Here is a 6,162-nt window from a genome sequence, read left to right on the forward strand (position 1 = left end):
TAAACTCCAGGAATAGACCTGCAGTTGACATATGGTGCTCCGATTCATACCCTCACTTGGTTGTTTGTGCGCTCCCACGCCACAGGCCACATGGCACCGTGCAGGACAGCCAGTGCTGATTAGCGGAGTGGCGAATCTCGCACTGTGGGCAATCAGCAGCCTGCCGACACATAAAATAGCTTGCAGGAGGTGCGTATACAGTGGCCAGGTGAGATGCCCAGAGCGCCTTAAAACCCTCCAACAAGTGGTCGATCAATGCCAAATACACGCTGCCACTGCGGAACTTTGGACCACTGGGTCTGAATGGAATAGTTCCGTCCACTCTTTATGGGCTGTATACTGTAGCTTAACACTCAGGAAGATTGACTTAGCCTGCGGAGCTGCTCCCAGGACAGTTTCCAGCTCCTCAAAATTAACTTCATTACAGAACCACTAGTCTGTTTGCAGTATTGTACTGGTACCACAAAGCTGCACTGGATAAGAGGGTGAGTCAGATTAGAGAGTCCAGTTAGAGAACCAGGATAGGTGGACGCCTTATAAAAATCATAAATATGTGGTTATTTTAATGAATATCTTTACCATCCATCCATCTTCCATCAGCTTATGTTTTGCAGAGTTACACGGGTCTCCAGAGCCCATGGGGTTCAGGGCTGGGGGTCATTCTGGATGGGATTCTGCTCCATTGCAGTCACTGGTGCCTTGTTGCTGTGACAGATATAAATTATCTTCAAATCTATACGAAATCCATTTCTGCCTGTGCAGCATTATAACAAAGTACAATTTCATTTGTCATTTTTTTTTTTAATTGAATATTATCAGACCTTCAGTTAACGAAAGAAAGTTATCAAACACCCTCTGCTCCCTTTCTGGTCACTTTTTACTAAAGAAAGTTATCTATCACTCTCCTTTAGTAGCAATGACTGCTAATCGATCCTTCGCGTGATTGATGATCAGTGTTGCATGGCCAAAAATTATGAACATGAATGGCTCATTTCAGGTCTTGGCACCTTATCATTTATTTGTATGTGTTTGTTTGTGTGTTTGTTTGTTTGTGTGTTTGCTTAGACTGTGAAATGCTTAGATTTTGCTGTAACTGAAACCCCCTTTGACATGTTTTTTTAAAACACTGAACAAAGGCCTTGGGGCACATATCACTAGTTACACAGCAGTGCTCACTTTTTTGTTAACCCGCAGTGATGTCTGCCTCGCTGCTGGGAAACCTGTTTAACTCATTTTCTTCATTATAGTGGCATTATAAGCACTAAATGAAGTCAAAGCAAGAGCGACATGGGGCTTGCTGAATGCTGTTCTGGGTGAAACGGGTATCCAGTATGAATAACGCGTTTGTTCAGAAGCCGATTTTCCGATCATTATTGACAAATATCCGTGTCTGTCTTCAGCATCTCTTCTTGTTTTCTCATTGGATTTCAATGGCGCTAATTGCTGTGCCTCCCACGTGATGATATTCCCTTTGGCTAATACCAGTCACTCGCGTGCTTGAGAAGAAGAGAGTGTTCATCTTCATCGTTTCTAACGTGGTAACTGAAAAAGTATTTGACAGATCTTTTACAACCCTTGCAGGCACATTGAATGGGTGAAGAACTGGGCCTGTTCAAATATTAAGCCAAATCACACCAAATTTGAAGCAGCACCAATGACAGCAAAGGGAAGGGTGACTACAGAAGATGCTTGATCTAGCAAACAGGATACCTCAAATTTGATCTTTGATAGATCTTATTACTACGTCACAAAGTCATTATATTGATGAGAATGTATTCCTGAGACAAATCACCCCCATATTCACGCAGCAGCATATAGGGGGCAGCAGAGGGCAGAACGGGAGGCTACAGCAGCCATCTTGTGAACACTATATTCCGCGGATGTTTTTCAAACATCTCAGGAACATGGTTCTGAAAAAAGAACATTATCATTCTTATAGAGATACTACTTAGCATGTATAATTATGACCCCTTTCATAAAAGTTTCATACATTATGATATATGATTTTACATGGCACTGGTGGTCACATTTATATATAGCCATATATAGATTATACATGTAACATACTCATTGTATATAAAAAAGAAAATAAAAAGGAGTACATGTTTTTTTCGTAATGGAATATCCACAAAATTGCACACTGACATTGAGCCCCGCCCATTCCAGATACAGATCATTTTGTTGACTGAATGGATACAGACATTCGCTGACCCCAAGTTGTTACAAAGTGGCCTTAGAGACACTTCAGCAGCATGACTGTTCTTGAGAGGAACCACATTTTCTTCATTTGGACAGCATAGCTTCGCCTGTGAGACAATGTAGCCCCAAAGTCAAATAGCTAAGTAGCGGTCCAGGTCCGCCCTCCACAATTATTGGCACCCCTTGTAAAGATTTGTAAAAAGGGTTAGAAAGAATCCATCTTTTGGTGAAGGAGCTTCATGTCACACTGAAAAATCCAGCCTTTCATTAGCATAAATTGTATTTAAGTTATAAATGATAAAAATCCTTCATCAAGAAATAATTATCTTTAACAAAAACACATGTGCCACGATTATTGGCACCTCTGGAAATGATAGTGAACACAATGTAACTGAAGCATGTTTCCCCAGTAAATTGTACATCTTTGAGTTGAGTGGAGTGAACAGGGACCTTCAAGCTGTAATCCATGACTTCCTGGTTAACAGAGATACGAACATCTGGTGACACAGAGCCCAAATTCCTTTAGTCATCCATCAACACGGGAAAGATAAGAGAACATACAAACCAAATGAGGGAGAAGTGTGCTGACCTTCGTAAGTCAGGGAATGGGTATTAAAAAATAGCTAATCACCTTAGAATGTCCATTTCTACTGTTAGGGCAATAATAAAAAAAGTGGATGACAACAGGAACTGTTACAAACCTGCCTGGAACAGGACCCAAGTTTATTTTTCCCTCATGTACAGTGAGGAGGATCATAAGAGAGGCAGAAAAATCCCCAAGGATGACTGTTGGTGAATTACAAGACCAAGTAAAATCTTGGGGTTACCAAGTCTCTGAAAAAACTATCAGACGCCCTCTTCATGCTAACAGATTATTTGGAAGGTATGCCAGAAAAAGCTTTTTTTTGTCAGTTAACCACAAACGTAAGCACCTGGAGTTTGGAAACACTAAAACAAAAATGGAGCCTTTTGGCAATAAACTTAAGGTGGGTTTGGCGTAAAAAGAAGGATGGCTATAATGAAATGAACCTTATCCCAAATGCAAAATATGGTGGCGGTTCTGTGATGCTAACGAGGCCCTGGAAACCTCGTTAGGGTACATGGCATTATGGACTCCATGAAATACCAAGACATTTTAAATCAAACTTTGGCTGCCTTTGCCAGGAAACTAAAACTGGGCCGTCATTGGATCTTCCAGCCAGATAGTGATTCTGAGCACATGTCCAGATCAACACAAAAATGGTTAGCTGACCACAGAATCAAGCTTCTGCCGTGGCCATCTCAGTCCCCTGACCTGAACCCTTTGAAAACCTGTGGGCTGAGCTGAAGAGCAGAGTGCACAAGAGATGGCTTTGGACCCTGGATGAGGTCTGTAAAGAGGAATGGTCTCAGATACCCTGCTTGGTACAGTATCTCCAACCTTATAAAATATTATAGGAGAAAACTCAGTGCTGTTATACAGGCAAAGGGAGGTTATACAAGTATTAAAAGCAGGGGTGCCAATAATCGTGGCACGTGTTTTTGTTAAAGATAATTATTTCTTGATGAAGGTGGTCGTATGAAGACAATCAATAAATTTATTTTAAGGAAAGGTTGGATTTTCTCTCAATGTTTCAGTGTGACATGAAGCTGCTTCACCAAAAGGTGGATTTTTTCTAACCCATTTATAAATTTTTACAAGGGGTGCCAATAATTGTGGAGGGCGCTGTATGTGAGTTCGTTTTCTGATTTTAGATGGAAAAACAATAACAAGAAATGGGTCGTTTTACACAGACCAGAAACCCTTATTTGAAGCAATTAATTTTGATCGTAATAAGATGTGTACTGAGAATTTCACTCTAATGGTAAATCTTTGGCAAAGAAAAAAGCATTCAAATAACTGAGTTTATTTTTCCTTTTATTAGTTTTGTGTTACGTGGGAGTTTGTTTAGAGACTTGGTATTTCTGTACCTGAAGATTACAAGATTTGATTATCTTGCAAATTAAACATGCAACAAAAGCAGCAAACCATTTTTTGACATTTCCCCCTGTGCTCACCACACAATAAGATCTGATCATATTCAATACCAAAATGTCAAAAATCAAATGAGCCACATATTTTTCATTGTACTTTGAAGGATTATTTTCAGAAGATGTTTTGCTTCGTTTTTTTCCCCATCAGTGGCTGCCTCAAATAGGCAACTTCAAATACACAAAGATCAAGTCCCTTTACAACCCAGCCAACCCGCGCTTCCACTCACGATTTCTTTTTTGCTGTTGCCGCAACCTGTCTAGATATCCTCATCAAATAACGCTCACATCGGAGTGACAGCAGCTTGTCACTGCGGGCCGCCTGGTCACCAGTGGCCAGTGACACCGATGAGATTCAAACAGTGATCTTAGCCATAGTCTTTAGTCTGAACATAACGCGACAGGAATCTTTTACACTGATCCACTCAGATGCACCATTCTTCTTAAAAAGTCAATAGATGTATGCATTCGGAAGTCATATTAAAAAGATTTAAAAAAATAAAACCTACAATGACAAGGGTGACGATCATTTTAAGGAAATATTTGAATGTACATCCAAATGCAGTATGCATCCCCATTCACAATGTTAAGATATATCCTTAACCTTTCCTCCATCTGATATAAATGTACAGTTTTAACTTATTCAATTAAGAGCAGCTCTGTGAAATCACTGCCTCTGTACTTCTGCATAAATTGGACATTTGCCTGACATATATACTGTGTACTTATACTGTTGATACTGGTCCAGTGGTGAACAGGAAAATAGATTGCTATACAGATATATTCCCTTGTAGAGATTAGGGAGCCCAGTCGGGCTTTCAGGTTGTGTCCTCTCTTGGGTCATATCATATTTATGATACAGATGTCAGTTTATAATAAAGACACATTTCACCATTCTAGAACCATTTTACCTTTAAGTAGAAGCTCCCCAAAGATTAAGTCTCAACCTGATTTTTTTATCTTTATGCCTGCTGTCATTTAGGTATAATATCGATAAGCATGAGGTTAAATAATGTTGTTTTAGCTGCATTGATGATGCTCATTATATGAGTCCATCAAACCAGCCTGGCCTTTATTATATCATTCGATAATATCACCAGACATGTCCATGATAGTCCCTAGAATTACTGCCATTTATGACTTCTTCCATCCATCCATCCATCCATCCATCCATCTTCTATTCACTTATGTTGGTCAGGGTCACGGGGACTTATATTCAGACGCATACAAAATTCTAATATTATATAAAGACAAATGACAAAATACCAGTTACAAATAAATGCTAAAAAAAGTCCATGATTTTTTTAATGAACATTACAGTTAGTTATCTATAAAGCAATATATCCATCCATCCATCCATCCATCCATTTTCTATAACCGCTTATCCTGTTCAGGGTCACGGGGGTCTGGAGTCTATCCTAGAGTCTACAGGGGCAAGAAAAACAACCCAGGATGTGGCAAAATGCAAACCAACTTTATTTAATATAAAAATATTCAATATGAAGTCACATGAGAGAGTTTATTCTGAAAATATAAATGTGTATATTGTAATGCAGAAATCTCAAGGATCAGGGATCCAGTTTCAGAGCAACTGAAGTTTGCTGGGTAAACACGCACTGGAACAGTGGGTTGTGTGATTAAACCAGTTATATTGACAAGATGATCCATAGGAATTGGTATGGAAATGAGTTACAGCTAGTGGTATTCCTGGGAGTGAGCTCGGTAACGGGGATGCGGTATAATGAGCTTCACATACGACGCTCACAGGAAGCCCAGAGATGTTCGCTTAATTCTGTAAAAATGTTACAGATTCATTGATTTCATAACAAAAGTACACCGACAAGCCACGTTTAACATATCTGCACATACTGTATCTCCCACACATATTTTCTCTTTATTAAGTGCCATAATGTTTTTGACTGACCCATTCAGTTCTGTTCTTGCCATTTTGCT

The sequence above is a fragment of the Paramormyrops kingsleyae genome, chromosome 10 (assembly GCF_048594095.1).
Source record: "Paramormyrops kingsleyae isolate MSU_618 chromosome 10, PKINGS_0.4, whole genome shotgun sequence".
NCBI classification, from domain to species: Eukaryota; Metazoa; Chordata; class Actinopteri; order Osteoglossiformes; family Mormyridae; genus Paramormyrops; species Paramormyrops kingsleyae.